We start from the raw sequence: 9,156 nt of genomic DNA on the forward strand, positions 1-9,156 counted from the left end.
TCATTGACTTATCATCAGATCTACTACCACCAGATCTACCATTGCTCCAGGATGAAGCTGCATGTGTTAATTACTGCCATTTGAGAATACCATTTGACAGTGAAAGGAAAAAGAATTTTAAAATTTTTGCGTATCTAAACCATCCTGTAAAATTCACATGAAAAGTCCAGATTGTTTTTAAGGGTGCTAGTTATAATATATTTGGATTGTTGATGATATATTAATAAAGCTTGCTATTTTGAAATGGAAAATAAGTTGATCTTTATGTTCTGGGTCAAATTTTGTATGCAAAATCCTAACTGATCATTCTGGAGAATGATATTCATATTCACCTCTGTGCCTTCATGTACGAATGCAACAATTTCATCATGCTCTTTTGTATAACTAGCATGTTTAATGCATCTCAAAAATGCCTTCTCATGCCAACAGGTCCTTCAGCAAAGGCAGTCTGCACATTTCAAAAGTCAAAAGCAATTTGTTTAGATGACCTGTAACCTAACATGGTTTGTGCTGCTAAAAATCTAAATCTGCTCTCCAGCTCACAAAACCAACACTGAGGTTTGTTTTAGGAAAACATGGTTTGAGGACAGTACTTTAGTATGGCTCATAATAGAGAAATGTGAAGATGTTTGACACTATGGATGTGTATCTATTATGTGTAATTTCCTCTATGCGTGTTTGCATTAACACAGGCATTTTTCAAGTATTTTGTTTTTGCTTAAGCAACTGACCAAATATTCTATGATACCAGCTGACAAAATAGTCTATAATATTCTTTCAGTAGCTGGGAGAAGTCTCACAATCACTGGCACTTGTTCTTAAGGAGGACTTAAACTTCCCAAATATCTTCTGGAAATACGTCACAGCAGAGAAAAAACAGTCCAGGAAGTTTCTGCAACATGTGGAAGAGAACTTCCTGATGTAGCTGGTGAGTGAGCCAAGGGAAGGTGCCCCTCAGAACCTGCTGTTTGTGAACAGAGAAGGACCGGTGGGTGATGTGGTGATCAGAAGCTGTCTTGTGCAGAGTGCACATTGCCCTTCTTTGGACATGCTGCAGCCCCTCAGTGTCTTTTGTGTCATGAGTGGGTCAGAACTTGACACAGGATTTGAGATGCAGCCTCACTCGTGACCAATACAGGGGACAATCACTTCATTGTCCTGCTGACCACACTATTGCTGATCCAGGCCAGGATGCCATTGCCCTTCTTGGTCACCTGGGCACACACTGGCTCATGTTTGGCTGCTGTCAACCAGCACCCCCAGGTCCTTTTCCAACAGGCAGCTTTCCAGCCATTCTGCCCCCAGCCTGTAGGTCTGCATGGGATTGCTATGACCCAAGGGTCACACCACTTGCCCTTACTGAACCTTAAACAATTGGTCTTGGCCTATCAATCCAGCCTGTCCATATCCCTTGCTACCCCTCAGCAGATCAACAGTCTCTCCCAACTCGGTTTCATCTGCAAAGTGACTGAGGGTGCCTTTGATCCCCTCATGCAGATAATTAATAAATGTACTACCCAGCACTGGAAGGAGATGGTCCAGCAAAATAAGTACTGTTATATATAGGGAAACTACCACAAATATACAAATATACTGCAATGACCTTGCCAGGAAAGCAAGGCAAGGTCAATGCTTTCCAGGTGACATATGCCACTTTTCTGCATAAAGCCATTTCTTTGGAAAGCAAAAATTCAAATGGGTTGCAAGTAGCTGAGCTGAAAACTGCTGCAGACTGCTGAGCCCTGGTAAATCTGTATAGCTATTGAGTGAAAAGGCATGGAGGAAGTCAGTTAGAAATGATGAGGTAATAATTCCTGCTTAGAGGCACCAGGGCTAGAGGGAGGAAAGCTTTGTGGCCTGTCTACTCAAGTAATGAAACCTCTCAGCTACTGCAGTTTTTACTCTGAGGGAAAGGTGGGATCCTGGCTAAGGGGAGGAATTTTGTGAAATTGAAGGCCAGAGTAGTGAAGAGGTTAAGATCATGGTTTTGTGATGGCTTCCTGTCCATTTCTCCTCTTGGGTGTGAAGGTAGGGAAAAGCCATGCTGATGTCTGAGCAGTGTGAGAGTGCATGTGGGCAGAGGCAGTGCAGCCACATGGTAGAAAAAGTTTGCCTTAAAACTCAGCATTACATTCAGTGGTCTTTGTCTTCCCCCAGTAGCTCAAGTTAAACCTAGTCGAAATTATTGTGTTTGAAATCCCTTAAAACATCTCCAAAACTAATAGAGTATGTCAATTAACTGGGGAGAACCAATGGGGATGGGGGACCATCCCTGTATGAGTTTCTGTTGAACAAAGTGTTACGAGTTATAGAATTTATATCTTTCACCCCAAGTCATTTAGGTACTTCTCATTTAATATTAAACATTTTTAATTCATAAGGTTTATCTTAATGTTGGGCTTCTTTTTTAAGTACAAGGAAAATCTAAGCATTGGATTACATAGCTAAAGGTAACATCTGAAATAATCTGTATTACCAGGAGTAAAGGCCCAATATCATTCTCCCTGGACATTTTTCTTATGGATTTTCAAGTGTTTCTGTTAGCAGTATTCAGTTCACTTTACCCTCATGGGAAATATATTAAAAATACTATAAAGTGAGCAGAGAGCGAGGAATTTTTTAATCTAGTAATTCAAAGTGATTGTCAAACAAGAACTAGTGCAGAAAAAGGAGAAAATAAATATATTTGAAGCGATCATTTTACTTCTTTAATCACAGGTTTTCAGGTCAGATACCAAAATAATGAAAAACATTTCACAGTGTTTGGGATTGATTTAGTTTTACAGTGAGATATTAAGCTGGTTTAAAGTTTATTGCCTTCAAATCTGCAAATAACATCAAGACGGTCAGGACTTCTTTAATGGGTTTTGATATGCTTTTCCTCATTGTATTTAAAAAAAATAAATTATCATATATATATATATATATATGCATACACATATACACAACTTGGAACAAGCCAATTGAAAAGTTCTGAAAAAATTTCAGTAATAATATTTACTTCACAGCATTAAAATGATGTTCAATTAATGAATATTTGCAAATCACAATATACTCTGCTTCCCCCTCTGTAGCTTGATTTCTAGGCAAATTACAGCTGCTAAATATCATATATATTATCATAAATATGGTAATTTTTGCCATAAATTAACAGACTCCTTATTGTTTTTAAGAACTTTTATACAAGAATAGTAAACAGCCCCATTATTAATAAACAGTTATTTCAACAGTTGTATTCAGCTTATATTTAACTCTTCAGTTCTCAGCAGAAGTGATGTTATGGCCAGAAATATTTCAGAGATTGGTTGGTGTTGAAAGATGCCAGAAGTTATCAAACTGTTGAGTTGAATTTAGGGAGTATTTTTTTTATAAAAAGCCTATATCCCTGGTAACTGGTACAGACTCATAGAATTAAGCTTCATGGTGTTTAAGGTTGAGAGAGACTATCTAATCTCCTGAATATCACAGACCATTAAGTATCAGACAGTGATGTTGCATTGAGACCCTTAGTTTAACTGAAACTTTTCTTTCAGCCTAGTCCTGACTTGAAAATCTGAATATGGTGAGAATGTATCATTTTCCTCTGTAGTGTGTTCCAGTACCTATTCACTCCCACAGCTAAAAATGTATGCTTATTTTCTAATTTAAATTTTCTGGCTTCTGCTTCTAGACAATTGGCTCTAGTTATGTATTCCTCTGGTTGTATAAAGCCCCCTTCTGTAAATGAGTGTCTTTTACTCATGAAAGCATTTATACATCTTAATTTATTCACATCCCAGTCTTCTTTCCTGGTAAGTTAAACAGACCAAGCTAGAAGAAAGACATTTTCTCCAGTTCTTAAATGATTTTTGTATTTCCTCTCTGCTCAACAATACTTTTAAAAAATCCCTTTTTAAAATGTGGACACTGGAGCTCTATGATGGTGAGTGAAGTTCCCCTGGGAGTGCAATTTCAGACAGCCTAAAATTAGGTTTCTGCTTTGACTTGTCTGTTCCATAATTATCCTCCATTCTTTATAAAGAAGCTTAGAGAAGCAGGTCAGGTATCCCCAGGGCTGAAGTTAATTTTTGTGATTACTTCCCTCCACTCCTCTACTGCTGGCCTTTCTTTACTTCTTTTCACCACAACATCTCCCTAGGTGCTTGACTCCTTGGCCTCTGAATCCTTCATGGGAACCAAGTTTAAGTCAGTCTAAAACTTTAGAGATACTAGATAGTCTGATAGTCACTGATTCAGAACTGTCAGCTTGGAAATAAAGAGGGAGAGAAAGAACTAGTACTTTAGTTTTGGCTAGAATAGTTACTTTTGTTCCTAGTGGCTGATGCAGTGGTGTGTTTTGGATTTAGGATGACAATAATGCTAACACATTGATGTTTTAGCTGTTAGTGAGCAGGGCTTACTCTGATTCAAAGATTTTTCAGCTTTTCATTCTCCTCTGCCATTGAGGAGGTGCAGGGTGCACAAGGAGCTGGGAGGGAACACGTCCAGGAGAGCTGACCCAAATGGACACAAGGTATATTTCATACCACAGTCAGCACCCCCCTGAGCAGTAAAACTAAGGGCAATTGGACAACAAGGTGGGGCAGCCACTTGCTCAGGGATGGGCTGGACATCATTCAGTGCATGGTGAGCAGCTACATTGTTGTTTTTTTGCACTTGTTTTATATATTCTTTTATCATTAGTATTATTTTCCTTTCCCTTTACAGTGTCTGTCCTTATCTCAACCCACAAGATTTACCTCTTTCCCTCTTCTCTCCCTCTCTTCCCCATCCCACTAGAGGGGGGTGAGAGAATGGCTGTGTGGTGTTAGGCTGCTGGCTGGGGTTAAACCCCAACTGTCCTTTTTGGTACCCAGCATCAGGTTCAAAGGGCTGAAATAACAGCTCTGACCCGAGATGTGTTAAAATTTTTTTGTTTTACAGGTTCATTATATTAGTTTAATAGTTGCTGATCACACTGTTGATTTATCTGCTTTCAGAGAATTTTCACTTGTTCTGAGGGTCATGTTATGTAAGACCTTACTTGCTGTATATGTTCCCTGTTGTGCTGTTTATCATCCCTGGGGGCTGGATTAAGGTTATCATTTTGCTGTACTGTGTAACACTGGTTTATGATATCATAAAATTAGTGATCGTGAGACAAATCTGGTATTTGTACTCAGCACTGCTGTCATCTCTGTACTTTGGGAGCCATGTCTCAAAAACTATTAACAATTACACTCCACCTCTTCTCCTCAGAGAGCTGGTCTGTGGGGGAGGCAAGAGGGAACGCTCCCCTGCTACTTCACCTTCCCCTTCTCCTCCAGGCTAGTTACAATAGCTCTTGAAAATTTTGAATCCCTGGGATGTTCAAACAAGCGTGTTCCTACTGCTGTCTCCTGAACAAATTTCAGGTCTTGTTTAAGGTTAAACAAATATTTAAGAATACCATGCAGAGATCTATTCCAAGGGTGGATAGTTATGAGTGACAGGATGTGTGGGATAGCATGGGCAAGAATCTAGGCAAGCAGACACCTCTAGTGTTTTGGAACTTCATCCCTAAAAAAGTGTAGAATCCAGAAAAACTGGTGAAATATTTGGAAAAAAATATGCTGTGACCCTGATAATTCAAGAGAGAAAAAAATCAGTACCACATGCTGGGGCCTGGCCCAGGAAGATCATGAGCCCTGCTCAACACTCTTTAGGGGGAAAAAGAGGTCTGTGATGACAAAATGACAGACACTGCAGCAACCACAATAGGGACTGGGGCTACTCAACTCCCTGCAACTGCAGCTGCTCCAACTCTGGCAAGTAGGAAGCTGAACCAGTTACCAACCCATGCTGGTAACAGCTGCCCCAACATACATGAGAATGAATACTGGATGCAAAAGTGAGCTTGTTTAATAAGGGAAGAAACTCCTATGTAAAAGGGAAGGAGGAAGAAGAAGATAAGGCAGAATTCTCCAAGTGCCATCGGGAGGAGGAGGAGGAGGAGGAACTGAAAGAACTAATAAACAAGACAGTAACCACCTGATCCCTATCCCTGAGAGAGCTGTGAGATATGTGAAAAGATTTCAGCTTCATCCAGACCAGCATATTGTCACCTGATTGCTCCAATGCTGGGGTAGTAGGACCAGTGGCCTGAAACTAGAGGGTAGAAGAACCAAGCAGCAGCTAGGATCCTTTCCTAGAGAAAGCATTGGCAAAGAGATTGGAAAAAGGGCACAAGACCTCAGCCTCTGGATGTGACTTCTATTAGGCAGTAAGGAAAAGTCTCCCTTCAAGGAAGATTGTCATTCAGGCAAATGGATCACCATTGAGAAAAGTATCCAGTACCTGAGGGAATTAGCAATGCTGGAGGTGATTTATGCAATGAGGAATTATTTAAAGATCCAGATGAAATCAAGTGTATGTCACCCAGGTGGTAGAAGTTTCTATGGAGCCCACCACTGTTATCATAGACAGCCATGACCTGGAAAGATGGAGAGAGACAGTGGATGTATGGGCTGTCCAATTCCAGCAACATGAAGAAATTCTCTCTTCCCCCAGTGGGGCCGTGTCTCAGCTGTGGAGAAAATGTTCCAAGAGTTCCAGCAATTCAGACAGGATATGTTCTAGTCCACACCTGCATGGACCAGTATCTCAGCTATCAGGAGTTACATGTCTGCTGCTCAAGAGAGAGGATATAGCGATTACACACCACAGACCATCCTGTGGCTTCACCTGAGTGACCACAGAGAAGACATGAGAAAGTAGGGTGGAAAATCGACCTCAGCACCCTCATGGGTATCTGATTTACAGGAAAGCCAACCACAAAATGGGGTTCTTCAGGAAAACTGCTGCTTTAGTTTCAAGCAGGCAGTTTCCCAAACAGAGTAGAAGAGCTGATCCTACCTCTGATTGTAATAAAAAGAATTCCATTTTGTACATAAAAAAAGTGAGTAACCAATATGATGATCAGGACTAGAGGGGCCCTGCTTCCAGCCAGGTGGAGGAAGGGGACAAGGAGGTTTACTGGACTGTGTGATTTTGATGGCCTGGTATATCATGCCAATGGGAGTTTAAGGGTCATACACTAGACACACTGGTGCATGGTGTATCCTAATACTGCCCAGCTATAGAGAAGCAGAACCCATTTGTATTTCTGGAATAATTGGAGTGTGCCAACAGCTAATTGTATTGAAGGCTGAAGTGACCCTCACTGGGAATGAGCGGCAAAAGCTACCTGTTGTGACTGGTCCAGAGACTCCATGCATCCTTGGCAGAGACTCAGAAGAGGGTGTTTCAAGGACCCAAAAGGTTGGGCTTTCTGTCTTGCAGATGGAGGAAATTAGGCAGGTGTCTTCCTTGCCCAGTCTCTCAGAGGACCCTTGTGTTGTGGAGTTGCTGAAGGTCTAAGAGCAACAGGTGCCACTCTCTACCACAGCAGTGCACCGACAGCAATATCTGACCTAATATGTCCCCCACCCATAAGCCGATTTGTTGGCTGGAGGGCCAAGGAGTCATCACCAAGACCTGCTCACCTTTTAACAATCCTACATGGCCAGTGTGAAGGTTGAATGGAAAATGGAGACTAACAGTGGACTATTGTGACCTTAATGAAGTCACACCATAACTGAATGCTGCTGTGCCTGACATGCTAAAGCTTCAATCAGAACTGTAGTTGAAGGCATGCCCCACGGTATGATATGGTATGCTCCAAATGTGAACTGGTGTTTTTTCCTCAGTCTCTGGCAGCAGAATGCAGGCCACAGCAGAAGGTATGACACTTTTCCTATCTTTATGTGTTAATTTGCAATAGTTTTTTTCTTGCTTATTTCATCTAATTCTTTCACTGATGGGGGAAAAAACACTTGAAATAAATTAATTAACTTGACATTGCTGAGTGTCTGATAACAAGGATAGACGTAAGCCTGCAGGATTACTTGAATGAACATCCTCACTGGACAAATGCCTTCCTTACTTACCTAAGGCAACTCTTTGATTTAAGTGGCATTCTGGTGATATATATGAGATGTATGAGATTTGGTCCACTGATTTTTAGTGAGGTTAACAAGTGCCTGAACAGATTTTTAACTGAGTTTTGAAAGAACACATTTTTACTAAAGTGGTAAGTCCATGTAATGGGTCCTACCAAGGTGTCTCCTGATTCACAGAGAAAGGGGACTTCAAAACACAAATAAGTGCAAGTCATATGGAATGCCCCTAAACATGTAATTTCAACCTTCTGTTGTGTAAATTATTTTGTCCTTTGTATACACCGAAAATTCTTGGGATAAGGACTAAATGCACACAGGATAACAGCTAAATATATCTAACTATAAACTGTATCCTTCTGTTTTTTATATACTTAAAAGGTTAGAAAATTTTAATTAAAATGTGGGAGAAAAATTGCCTGCTAGATGCTAGATTAACCCCACTTATGTGAACATGTATTAATTTTCCCAAAACAAAGAACAGAAAAATAAAAATTTCTTATGTATATTGTCATGACTCATTGATGCAAAAAAAATTCTAAACTGTCTGTAAAATATATGAACTAAATCCAATAAAGGACTGATTTTCTCTAAAAAAGCCAAAACCAAAAGCAGTGAAGAAGTATTTCAGAGCTAACCAGAAGGGAAAACTGCAGAAAGATGCATATTTTTGCTACACCCTCCTCTAAAGATAAGGTATTTACCTGCAGGGATGAGCCAGTTATCTCCCACCACATGGGCCCTACATCCAGAAATGCAGCAGGTGGCTCTATGTACCATATAAATTCTTGAATGAATGACCCAGGTTCCACTGTTCTTTAAAATGCTCTTGGTGCTGTCTGGCTTGTTGAAACACTCACTCCAGGCTTGGTTATTGGCTCCCCAATGTGCTTACATATTTTTATCAGCAAATCATTCACTAAAATGAGTAAAATGGTCAAAGAAACAGGAACAGATACATAGTTCCTGGGCACCAAAGTACTTTTTCTTCCTACCCTGAATGAGATGACTGGAACTGTATTGTCTAGATGCATTGACTCCAGAGCACTTCCACCAATGCAGAAGTGGAAGCATGATCCAGCAGTACAATTACTGAGCTGTCTTGTAAAATGAAAATGTAGAGGGGAATAATATCTTGTCTTCATGGGGAAGCAAGAAGATAGGGGTTGTGTTGCTGGTTTTAGAGAGGTTGTATGGCAGC

At 40.5% G+C, this 9,156-nt stretch overlaps 1 pseudogene; it reads left to right on the forward strand.

Annotated features, from left to right (window-relative positions):
* Positions 1-5,345: 5,345 nt before the first annotated feature.
* Positions 5,346-7,377, forward strand: LOC148184704 (uncharacterized; annotated as a pseudogene).
* The last annotated feature ends 1,779 nt before the right edge of the window (positions 7,378-9,156 follow it).

This window comes from Pseudopodoces humilis, chromosome 3 (genome assembly GCF_049639895.1).
Source record: "Pseudopodoces humilis isolate 2021_Gansu_Grassland_sample_001 chromosome 3, ASM4963989v1, whole genome shotgun sequence".
Classification (NCBI taxonomy): Eukaryota; Metazoa; Chordata; class Aves; order Passeriformes; family Paridae; genus Pseudopodoces; species Pseudopodoces humilis.